The 13,064-nt window shown below is 38.9% G+C and overlaps 1 pseudogene; it reads right to left on the reverse strand.

Annotated features, from left to right (window-relative positions):
• Positions 1-478: 478 nt before the first annotated feature.
• On the reverse strand, positions 479-3,947 carry LOC125357579 (annotated as a pseudogene).
• Between the last annotated feature and the right edge of the window lie 9,117 nt (positions 3,948-13,064).

Below are 13,064 nucleotides of genomic sequence, written 5' to 3' on the forward strand. Positions count from 1 at the left end.
TCAATATGTAACCCACTAAAGAATTGTAGACATAAGATGATTCTAAGAGAAATGAAATCCAAGTTATTGAAATAAGTGGTTTATCATGGTTGTTGTTATTTTCAACATACCATGTAAAATTATGAATTTTTCTTTTTTTTCTAATAAAAAATTGTATTTACTTAGAAGCATTCAGAATGTCAACAAAACAGCTGCAACTTGTTTTTGCAATTACATAGTGGTATTCAGTTAACAGAACAACAATTACTTCGTATAAGCTGAGTCAAACAACTGAAGATGAAAAAACTACCGTCCCCATATATAACTAATTTGTGCTGTGCACCAACAAGAACCTGCTTTAAATTTCCATGCCAATTTACAACGCCCATACTGTACCAGGCAAGGTTAGTGGCTATTGAAAATACCATCAGGACAGGGCTATGTAAAGACACATTCGGTAGTGTGTTAACTATACAAAAAAAGACACTGTACAGTTTACAAACAAATCTTACACAGCCTTACATTTCAATTTTTTTTCTTTAAAAGGAGTGAGTTGTGTACAGGGGGTTTAAATGCTTTATAGACAAGAAAAAACTACGCTAGAACCAACTTATTCATCATCATCCTCTTCATCCTCATCCTCTTCATCTTCCTCATCTTCCTCCTCTTCCTTCTTTTTCTTGCTCTTTCAGCCTTCACAACCCCCTTTTTGGCTGCATCAGGTTTTCCTTTAGCTCGGCAGGCAGCAATATCCTTTTCATATTTTTCCTTCAGGTTAGCAGCCTTCTTTTCATAAGGCTGCTTCTCATCTGCAGCAGTGTTGTTCCACATCTCTCCCAGTTTTTTCGCAACATCACCAATAGACAGGCCGGAGTGTTCCCCTTTGATTTTAGGGCGATACTCAGAACAGAACAAGAAGGAGGCCGAAGGAGGCCTCGTGGGCGCATTGGGATCTTTGAACTTCTTTTTTGTTTCCCCTTTAGTGGGGATGTAGGTTTTCATTTCCCTTTCATAATGAGCCGTGTCTTGGCCATGTCTTCAAATTTCCCTTTCTCTTTAGCAGACATAGTCTTCCACCTCTCTGAGCACTTCTTAGAAAACTCTGAGAAGTTGACGGAGGCATCCAGGTGCTTCTTCTTGTGCTCCTCCCGGCAAGTTTGCACAAAGAATGCATATGATGACATTTTGCCTCTAGGCTTTTTAGGATCTCCTTTGCCCGTGTTTAGTTTTTCTTCCGCGAGGCACAGAGTCGCTCGGTGCCCGTCCGGCTCTCACTTGCCCCTGTGCTGTCTCTATGGAGCTTAATGTACTGCAGTGGCTCAGACTTTTTCTTTTGCCTTTCTTCTCCACGGTTTTACCCCTGATATCACAGTAACTGATTTTGGTACCTTGGGTATTGTATATATATATATATATATATATATATATATATATATATATATATATATATATATATATATATATATATATATATATATATATATATTTATCAGAACTAGGGAAGGGAAGAGGAACATCAAAATGGAGAGACAGGGTCAAAGGTGAATAAATGGAATAGCAATACTCAGAAGAAAATATGCTATAAACTAACTGTACAACTGAGAGAGGGGAGGGGAGGGAACTGGGGAAAGGGGAAGGTGGGAGAAAAATGAAGGAGGAGGTACCCAGTTTGATAAGAAATCTACAGACTGTCTTATATATGACACTGTGACCCCTTCGTACAGCATTTTGACAATAAATAAATAAGTTATTTTAAAAACAAAGAAAGCATTGTAGACCACGAGCATGAAAAATTAAATGAATTTGCAAGTCCATTAGAGAAAGAATCTGAGCTAGTAAAAATTCAACAAATGATTGTCCCATTTGCATATGTATTACATTAAACAAGGAGGAAAGGAGCCAACAAGCCATGGGGCCAAGGAGCCAAGGAGCACCATGGGTAGCAGAACCTTGCTTTCTATCAAGGACTTGTAATGAAATACATGCATCATTCCAATTTTAAGGATGCACCATGGTTACCAGAACCTTGCTTTCTACCAAGGACTTGTAATGAAATAGAGGCATCATTCCAGTTTTCTGCACTATTGGGTTAGAGATATGAGGAGCCAAGGAGCCAAGGAGCCAAGGGGGAAAGGAGCCTAGGAGCAAAGGAGCCAAGGAGCACCATAGGTAGCAGAACCCTGCTTTCTATCAAGGAGTTGTAATGAATAGATGCATCATTACAGTTATAAATATGCACCATGGGTAACCGAACCACGCTTTCTATCAAGGACTTGTAATGAAATAGATGCATCCTTCCAGTTTTCTGCACTACTGGGTTAGTGATATGAAGACGCCAAGGAGCCAAGGAACACCATGGGTAGCAGAACCTTGCTTTCTATGATGGACTTGTAATGAAATAGATGCATCACTCCAGTTTTAAGAATGCACCATGGGTATCACAACCTTGTTTTCTAGGAAGGATTTGTAATGAAATAGATGCATCTTTTCAGTTTTCTGCACTACTGGGTTAGTGATATGAATGATCCAAGGAGACATGGAGCCAAGGAGTCAATGAGCACAGCAGCTAAGGAGCCAAGGAGCATGTAGTGTGGCAGAACCTTGCTATCTATCAAGGATTTGTAATGAAATAGATACATCATTCCTGTTTTAAGGATGTACCATGCTTAGCAGAACCTTGCTTTATATCAAGGACTTTTAATTAAATAGATGCATCAATCCAGTTTTCTGCACCATTGGGTTAATGATATGAAGGAACCAAGGATTCAAGGAGTTAAGGAGCACAATGAGTAGCAGAATCTTGCTTTGTTACAAGACTTGTAATGATACTGATGCATCATTCCAGTTTTCTGCACTAATGGGTTAGTGATATTAAGGGCCAAGTAACCAAGGATTGAAGGAGCCAAGGAGGACCCTGGGTAGCAGAATCTTGCTTTCTTACAGGACTTATAATGAAACAGATGCATGATTCCAGGTTTAGGATGGACTATGGGTAGAAGAACCTTGCATTATATCGAGGACTTTTGATGATATAGCTACATCATTCCAGTTTTCCACACTATTGGGTTAGTGATATGAAGGAGACAATGAGTCAAGGAGACTTGGAGCCCAGGAACTAAGGATAACCATGGGTAGCATAACCTTGTTTCTATCTAGGACTTGAAATAGTCCACTTTTCAGCACTATTGAGTTAGTGATATGAACGAGCCAAGGAGCCAACGAACCAATGAGCCAAGGGGTCAAGGAACACCATGGGTAACAAAACCTTTGTTTCTATCAAGGAACTGTAACGAAATAGATGCATCGTTTAAGTTTTCTGCACTATTGGGTTAGTGAAATGAGAAGCCAAATAGGCAAGGAGCCAAGGAGCACTATGGGTAGCAGACCCTTGCTTCCCATCAAGGGCTTGTAATAAAATAGATGCATCATTACAGTTTTCTGCACTATTTGGTTAGTACTATGAAAGACCCAAGGAGCCAAGGAGCCCAGGAGCCAAGGAGCCTAGAACCCAAAAAGCCAAGGAGCTCCATGGGTAGCAGAAACATGCTTTCTATCAAGGACTTATAATGAAAGAGATGCATCATTCAAGTTTGAAGAATGAACCATGGGTAACAGAACCTTGCTTTCTATCAGGGATTTGTAATGAAATACATGCATCATTACAGTTTTCTGCACTATTGGGTTAGTGCTATGAAGGATCCAAGGAGCCAAAGAACCAAGGAGCCCAGGAGCCAAGGAGCATAGAACCCAAAGGGCCAAGGAGCACCAGGGGTAGCAGAAACTTGCTTTCTATCAAGGTCTTATAATGCAATCTTTGCACCATTGCAGTTTTAAGTATTCACAATGGGTAGCAGAACCTTACTTTCTATCAAGGACTTGTAATGAAATACATGCATCATTCGAATTTTTAGCACTGTTGGGTTAGTGTTATGAAGGAGCCAAGAAGCCAAGGAGCCAAGGAGCGCCATGGGTAACAGAACCTTCATTTCTATCTAGTACTTGTAATGAAATAGATGAATCATTCCAGTTTTAAGGATACACCATGGATAGCAGAACCCTGCTTTCTATCAAGTAATGGTAATGAAATAGATGCATCATTCCAGTGTCCTGCATTATAGTGTTACTCATATGAAGGAGCCAAGCAGCCAAGAATCCAAGGAGCACCATGGGTACAGAAACTTCATTAGTATAAAGGACTTGTATGAAATAGATGCATCATTCCAATTTTATGCACTATTGGGTTAGTGATATGAAGGAGCCAAGGACCAAGGAGCCAACGATCCAACGAGCCAAGAAGCCATGGGGCAACATGAGTAGCACAGTATGCTTTCTATCAAGTACTTGTAATGAAATAGATGAATCATTCCAGTTTTCTGCATTATTGTGTTACTTATATGAAGGAGCCAAGGAGCCAATGTGCCAAGGAGACAAGAAGCCAGGGAGTGCACCATGGGTAGCAGAAACTTACTTTCTATCAAGGACTTGTAATGAAATAGATGCATCATTCCAGATTTAAGGATGCACTAGGATGAGCAGAACCCTGCTTTCTATCAATGACTTGTAATGATATAGCAGCAGCATTCCAGTTTTCTGCACTATTGCGTTATTGACATGAAGGACCCCAGGATCCAAGGAGCGTAGGAGCAAATAAACCAAGGAGCACGCAATGGGTATCAGAACCTTTCTTCCTATGAAGGACTTGTAATGAAATAGATTCATCATTCCAGGTTTAAGGATGCACCATTTTTTAGCAGAACCTTGCTTTCTACTAAGGACTTGTCATGAAATAGGTCTATTATTCCAGTTTTCTGCACTATGGGGTTAGTGATATGAATGAGCCAAAGAGTCTTGGAGCCAAGGAGCTGAGAAGCACCATGGCTAGCTGCACCTTGCACTCTTTCAAGGACTCGTAATGAAATAGATGCAACATTACAATTTGTAGGATGCACCATGGGTATCAGAATCTTGTTTTCTAGAAGGATTTGTAATGAAATAGATGCATCATTCCAGTTTTCTGCACTATCGGGTCAGTGACATGCAGGAGCCAAGGGGCTAAGGAGGCAAGGAACCAAGGACCACCATGGGTAGCAGAAACTTGCATTCTATCAAGGACTTGTAATAAATAGATGCATCATTCTGGATTTCTGCACAATTGTCTTAGTGATATGAAGGAGACAAGGAGCCATGGAGACAAGGAGCCAACAAGCCAAGGAGCCACCAAGTGCACCATGGGTAGCAGAAACTTTCTATCAAAGACTTGGAATGAAATAGATTCATCATTCCAGTTTTCTGCACTATTGGCTTAGTGCAATGAGGAACCTAAGGAGCCAAGGAAGCAAGGAGCAACATGGATAGCAGAACCTTGTTTTCTATCAAGGACTTGTAATGAAATAGATGCATCATTCCAGTTTTCTGCACTATTGGTTTAGTGTTATGAAGGAGCCCAGGAGCCAAGGAGAAACAAGACAAAGAGTCAATGTGAACCATTGGTAGCAGAACCTTGTGTACTATCAAGGACTTGTAAAGAAATAGACGCATCATTCCAGTTTTCTAAACTATTGGGTTAGTGATATGAACAATCCAAGGATACATGGAGCCAAGGAGTCAATGAGCCAAGCAGCTAAGGAGCCAAGGAGCATGTAGTGTAGCAGAACCTTGCTATCTATCAAGGACTTATAATGAAATAGATACATCATTCCTGTTCTAAGGATATACCGTGCTTAGCAGAACCCTGCTTTCTATCCAAGGCTTCTAATTATATAGATGTAGCATTCCAGGTTTGTGCACTACTGGGTTAGTGATATGAAGAAGCCAAGGAGCCAAGGATTCAAGGATCCCAGAAGCACCATGGGTAGCAGAATCTTGCTTTCTTACAAAGCCTTGCAATGAAACAGATGCATCATTCCAGGTTTAAGGAGGCACCATGGGTAGCAGAACCTTGCTTTCTATTAAAGACTTGTAATGAAATAGATGCAAGATTCCAGTTTTCTGCACTATTGTGTTAGTGATATGAAGGAGCCAAGGACCCAAGATGTCAAGTAGCCAAGGAGCCCAGGAGCCAAGGAGTGCACCATCAGTAGCAAAACCTTGCTTTCTATCAAGGTCTTGTAATAAAATATACGCATCTTTTCAGTTTTAAGGCTGCACCATTAATAGCTGACCCTTGCTTCTATCATGGAATTTTAATGAAATACGTGCATCATTCCAGTTTTATGCACTACTGTGTTAGTGATGTGAAGGAGCCAAGGAGCCAGGGAGCCAATGAGCCAAGGTGCCAATGGTCTAAGCAGCCACGGAACCAATGTGCCAAGGAGCCATGGAGCACATACTGGGTATCAGAACCTTGCTTTCAATCAAGGAATTATAAGGAAATAGGTGCATCATTCCAGTTTTAAGGATGCACCGTGGTTAGTAGAACCTTGCTCTCTATCAAGAACTTAAATGAAATCAATGCATCACTCCAGTTTTCTGCACTATTGTGTTAGTTATATGAAGTAGTCAAGGAGCCAAGGAGCCAAGTAGTCAAGGAGCACCATGTGTGGAATAACCTTGCTTTCTCTCAAGGACTTGTACTAAAATAGATGCATCATTCCAGCTTTAAGGATGGACCATGGTTAGCAGAACCTTGCTTTCTTTCAAGGACTTGTAATGAAAAAATGCATCATTCCAGTTTTCTGCACTATTGCATTAGTGCTTTGAAGGAGCCAAGAAGTCAATGAGCCAAGGAGCCAAGGAGCACCACCATGTGTAGCCTGACCTTGCTTTCTATCAAGGTCTTGTAATTAAATGGATACATCATTCCAGTTTTAAGGATGCACCATGTGTAACTGAATCTTGTTTCTATCAAGGACTTTTAATGAAATAGATGCATCATTCCAGTTTTCTGCACTATTGTGTTAGGTATATGAAGGAGCCAAGAAGCCAAGGAGCCAAGGAGCAGAATGCATAGCAGATCTTTGCATTCTATCAAGGACTTGCCAGTCCAGACTCCATGACATCTTAAAACATAAGAATGTTTTGTGGAAAAAAATGAAATACGCACATCGTTCCAGTTTTAAAGATGCACCATGAGTAGGAGAATCTTGCTTTCTATCAAGGACTTGTAAGGAAATAGATGTATCATTCCAGTTTTCTCCCCTATTATTTTAGTGATATCAAGGAGCCAAGAAGCCAAGGAGCCAAGGATCCATGGAGCCCAGGAGCCAAGCAGCACCATGGGTAGCAGAACCTTGCTTTCTATAAGTACTTGCAATGAAATAGATGCATCATGATTTCAGTTTTCTGCACTATTGGGTTAGTGATAAGAAGTTTGGATTTGTTCATATCAGGTATAAGTAAGCAATTTTCAACACTGTAAAGATAAATTAAGAAAGGGATGCCAGCAAAGAGAAGTAAAACATAACTAGAGACACATAACAGTTGTCTGTCATTCATTTTTTAGCCTATTTTTTTTTTAAATTTTAATTTCTGTGGGTAATCTTTACAGCTAGAATCTGGTCCTAGTGTGGAATAATATATTATTTTCTTTTCCCTACCACTGAAAAACAACAAAAGACTGTTACTTGTGGTCTATTCTCAAACCATGTGGTATACCTGATATAAAAAAAAAATAGGTAGTACAACCAGTAGCTAGTGGCTGAGGCCTGTAATCCTAGCTACTCAGGAGGTTAAGGTCTAAGGAAGGTAGCTTGAAGCCAGCCCCAGGTAGGAGACAGTCTGTGAGAATCTAATTTCTAATTATCCTGCAAGAAACCAGAATTGAAAGTGTGGCTTAAGTAGATATGAATGTTAATGAATTCAGCCATTATGAAAATCAGTATGGAAGTTCCTTAAAATATAAAAGCAGATCTACCCTATGATTCAGCTATATGAGTTCTGGATGTGTACCCAATAGATCCAAATGTAGTTCACTCTAGATATGCTTGTATAGATATAATTTCTTTTCTGCACTATTACAGTAGTCACATTATACCTATTTTTTAAAAAAGGTATTCCAGACAGTCATTGGTTCAAAGGACCACTGTTCAAAGCCAGCTGGGGCAAAAAGTCCATGAAACTCTTATCTCCAATAAACTACTCAGAAAAAGCTGTAAGTAGTGCTGTGGCTCACATGGTAGAGTGCTAGCCTTGAGCACAGTGAGGCTCAAGGACAGTGCCCAGGCCCTGTATTCAATCTTTAGGACCAAACAAACAAACAAGCAAACAAGGCAAGTAATCTAAGCAGATATGTCTCAAAAGAAGAGAAATGGCTAATGGATGTATGAAAAAAAAATTCAATATCACTGATCAGTTTAGAAATGTAAATTAAAACTAGAGTATAAATATCTTCTAGACAGGAGATACATGGATTTTTAAAAGATCTATTAATTGTGCACTGATGTAGATATAGTTAATTGTAGTGAATTGCATATTTCTAAGAGAATGCATGTTCTCTCAAGACAAGTTTGAGTTTACAGATATTTTAATTAGCTTGAGGTAATTATTGTATTTTATATTAATAAATCTTAATATCATTTTGGGCCCCATAAGGGTTTACAATTATAAATCAGCATTTACAATGAAATTATATGAAACAACTTTCTGTCAAACTGAGACACATGGAAAAATCTATTTGTATCGTATGCTAGACAGACATAAATGAATTAAGTGTCTATAAACATAGACATTTTGTTTGTTTTAGAAAATGAAATAACGACCCTTATTTCTAAAACAACTGCTATTCAGTAGATCCAAATTCTCTTCCTTCATGTAGGCCAAGGAAAATGAGGACAGGAGTTTTGTTTTGTTTTAATGAAACCCAGTTAAGGACCACATATATTCGCTCTACATGCCTTGCCTATGCTGTTCTGAGTCCCTCACTTTCAAATTCTATTGTTGGATCTGGCCAGCATTTCCTATTTTTTTTTTAATTTTGAAGTAGTTGTACAAAGGAATTTTCATTCAACAGCTTATGAATATAGTGCATTGTGATCAATGTCACCACTTTCAACATTTTTATGTATTGCTCTCAACCTACCCCTTAACTCACTTTTCTTAATTTTGTAGGATATACACTAAATTGCTTTATGGTGATAGCAATTTTACTTTTTATTATAAAGGTGATGTATAGAGGGGTTGCTGTTGCATAAGTACAGAAATGAATACAATTCTTTAAAAAAACAATTTTCAAATTTTTATTATCAAACTGATGTACAGAGAGGTTACATTTTCATACAATAAGCATTGAATACATTTCTTGTACTGTTGGTTACCTTGTCCCTCATACCCGCCTCCCTCCTCCCACTTTCCCTTTCCCCCCCAAGGTGTTCAGTTCACTTTCACCAAACAGTTTTGGAAGTATTGCTTTTGTAGTTGGTTGTTGTTTTTTACCCTGTGTCTCTCAATTTTGGTATTCCCTTTCAATTTCCTACTTCTATTACCAGTATACACGGTTTCCAATATACTCAGATAAGATTACAGAGATAGTGTAGGTACAACCACTGGAAGGTGATTCAAGAATATCATCAATAATAGAAGCTACAGATACAGATGGTACGTTGAAAGTAGTTACAACTGTGATACAACAATCGTTTCTGTAACATGGAGTTCATTTCACTTAGCATCATCTTATGTGTTCATAGGGATATAGCTATTGGGCTCTTGTGATGCTCTGCTATGACCTGCCTAAACCTGTACTAATTATTCCCAATAAGGGAGACCATAGAGTCCATGTTTCTTTGGGTCTGGCTAACTTCACTTAGTATAATTTTTTCTAAGTCCTTCCATTTCCTTACAAATGGGGCAATGTCATTCTTTCTGATAGAGGCATAAAATTCCATTGTGCATATGTACCACATTTTCTTGATCCATTCGTCTGCTGAGGGGCATCTGGGCTGGTTCCAGATTCTAGCTATGACAAATTGTGCTGCGATGAACATTGTTGTACTGGTGGCATTACTGTGATTTTGTTTGTGGTCTTTTGGATAGATACCCAAAAGTGGGGCTGCTGGGTTATAGGGGAGTTCTACATTTAGCCTTCTGAGGAATCTCCATACTGCTTGCCAGAGTGGCTGAACCAGTTTACATTGCCACCAACAATGAAGTAGGGTTCCCTTTTGGCCACATCCCCTCCAACAATTGTTATCGTTGGTTTTCTTGATATATGACATTCTTACTGGGGTGAGATGGAATCTCAATGTTGTTTTGATTTGCATTTCTTTTATGGCCAGTGATGTAGAGCATTTTTTCATATGTCTCTTGGCCATTCTCATTTCCTCATCAGAGAAGTCTCTTTGTAAGTCTTTAGCCCACTTGATGAGGGGGCTAATGGTTCTTTGTGGTTTCGTTTTGGAAGAAGGTAATTTTTTTATTTCTGCATATATTTTAGAGATGAGGCCTTTGTCCGTTGAATGGCCAGTAAAGATCTTCTTGCAGTCTGTGGGCTTTCTGTTTATCTTGTGAGCTATGTCCTTTGCCATGCAGAAGCTCTGAAGTTTGATGCAGTCCCATTTGTCCAAACTTTCTTTGATTTGTAGCCTTTCTGGGTCTTTGTTAAGGAAGTTCCATCCTGTGCCAAGGAGCCCAAGTGTTTCTCCTACTCCTTCCTTTAGTGTTTTCAAGGTGTCTGTTTTGATTTCAAGGTCTTTAATCCATTTGGAATTCATTTTGGTGCAGGGTGATATATAAGGATCTAGTTTTAGTTTGTTGCATGTGTTGAGCCAGTTTTGCCAGCACAATTTGTTAAAGAGGCTATCTTTCTTCCAAACTATTGTTTTAGCTCCTTTATCAAAGATTAAGTAGGCGTAGTTCTGTGGGTTCATTTCTGGGTCTTCCATTCTGTTCCATTGGTCTTCAGGCCTGTTCCGGTGACAATACCAAGCTGTTTTTATTACTATAGCTTTATAATACAGCGTGAAGTTGGGTATTGTAATTCCTTCAGCACTGTTCTTTCTGCCTAGGATTGTTTTTGCTATTCTAGGTCTTTTATTATTCCATATGAATTTCTGGATTGCTTCCTCTATTTCATTAAAAATGGTGTTGGGATATTAATGGGTATTGCATTGAATTTGTAGATAGCCTTTGTCAATATTGCCATTTTGATTATATTAATCCTCCCAATCCAGGAGCATGGGAGGTTTTCCATTTCCTTAGTTCTGACATGATTTCATTTTTCAAACTTTTAAAGTTCTCCTCAAAGAGGTCTTTCACTTCTTTGGTTAAAGTTATTCCTAGGTATTTTATGTTTTGGGGGGCTATTGCAAAAGGAGTTCCTTCTCTTATTTCTGCCTCAGGCTTCGGGTCGTTAGCATAGAGAAAGGCCATTGATTTTTGAGGGTTCATTTTTATATCCTGCAACTTTGACAAAGTTTTGGATCAGCTCTAGTAGATTGGGGGTAGAGTCTATGGGGTTCTTTAGGTATAGGATCATGTCATCTGCGAAGAGAGAAAGTTTAACTTCATCTTTTCCTATTTGGATCCCCTTTATATTTTCTTGTTGACTAATTGCTCTGGCTAGGAATTCTAGTACTATGTTGAAGAGCAAGGGAGAGAGTGGACATCCCTGCCTTGTTCCTGAATTTAAAGGGAATGGCTTTAGTTTTTCTCCATTTAGAGTTATGCTTGCTGTTGGTTTGTCATAAACTGCCTTGATTATATTCAGGAATGTTCCCTGGAATCCCAGTTTTTCCAGGGCTTTTAGCATAAATGGGTGCTGGATTTTGTCAAACGCTTTTTCCGCATCCAGAGATGAAACCATGTGGTTCTTTACTTTGCTCTGGTTGATGTGGTGGATTACATTAATTGACTTACATATATTAAACACTCTTTGCATCCCTGGGATGAATCCAGTTTGATCGTGGTGTATGATTTTTTTGATGAACTGTTGATGTTGATTGGCCAGAATTTTGTTGAGAATTTTTGCATCAATGTTCATCAAGGAACTCGATCTATATTCTTCTTGATGAGTCCCTGCCTGATTTGGGGATGAGGGTTATGCTGGCTTCATAAAATGTGTCTGGTAGTGAACGTTCTCTTTCAATTTCCTTGAAGAGTTTGAGAAATATTGGTGTGAGTTCTGTTTTGAAGGCCTTTTAGAATTCTGCAGTAAATCCGTCTGGACCTGGGCTTTTCTTGGATGGGAGATCATTTATTACAGTTTCTATTTCAATACTGGATATGGGTATGTTTAGAAGGTTTAAATCTTCATGGTTAAGTTTGGGGATATGAATTTTTTCTAGGAAATCATCCATTCCTTCCAAGTTCTCGAATTTGTTGGCATAAAGGTTTGCAAAATAGTCCCTTATTATTTTCTGAATTTTGGTTGTTTCTGTGGTGATGTTACCTGTTTCATCTCTTATCTTGTTTATTTGAGTGTGCTGCCTTTGTTTTTTTGGTCAGGTTTGCCAGGGGTCTGTTTATCTTGTTGATTTTTTCAAAGAAACAACTCTTTGTTTTGTTGATTTTTTTCGATGGCTTTTTCGTCTCTAATTGATTTAATTCTGATTTGATTTTAATTATTTGCTTCTGTCTATTGACGGGGGGTTTGGCTTGTTGTTCTCACTTAAGGAAATTAAGGTGCTTCCTTAAATTATTGAGTTGCTGTTTCTCCAGTTTGTTGATGTATGCACTCAGAGTTATAAATTTTCCTCTGAGTACTGCCTTTGCTGTGTCCCAAAGGAGCTGGTACTTTGTGTCCTCAACTGGGTTGAAGTCCATAAACATTTGAATTTCCGTTTTAATTTCTTCAGTGATCCACTGATGATTCAGCAGTGTGTTGTTTAATCTCCATGAATCGTAGGATTTTCTGTGGTGGCTGTTTGAGTTGAGCTCTAATTTTATTCCATTGTGCTCTGAGAGAATGCAGGGAATGGTTATGATACTTCTGAATTTGTACAGATTTTCTTTGTGCCCTAAGATGTGATCTATTTTGGAGAACGTTCCATGTGCTGCAGAGAAGAATGTGTATCCTGTTGCTGCTGGGTGGAATATTCTGTAGATGTCAGTTAAGTCTAGTTGGTCTAGGCAATTATTTAGTTTTGCCATTTCTTTGTTCAATTTTTGGCATGTTGATCTGTCTACAGGTGATAGTGGAGTGCTAAAGTCCCCAA

This window comes from Perognathus longimembris, chromosome 9, assembly GCF_023159225.1.
Source record: "Perognathus longimembris pacificus isolate PPM17 chromosome 9, ASM2315922v1, whole genome shotgun sequence".
Lineage (NCBI taxonomy): Eukaryota > Metazoa > Chordata > Mammalia > Rodentia > Heteromyidae > Perognathus > Perognathus longimembris.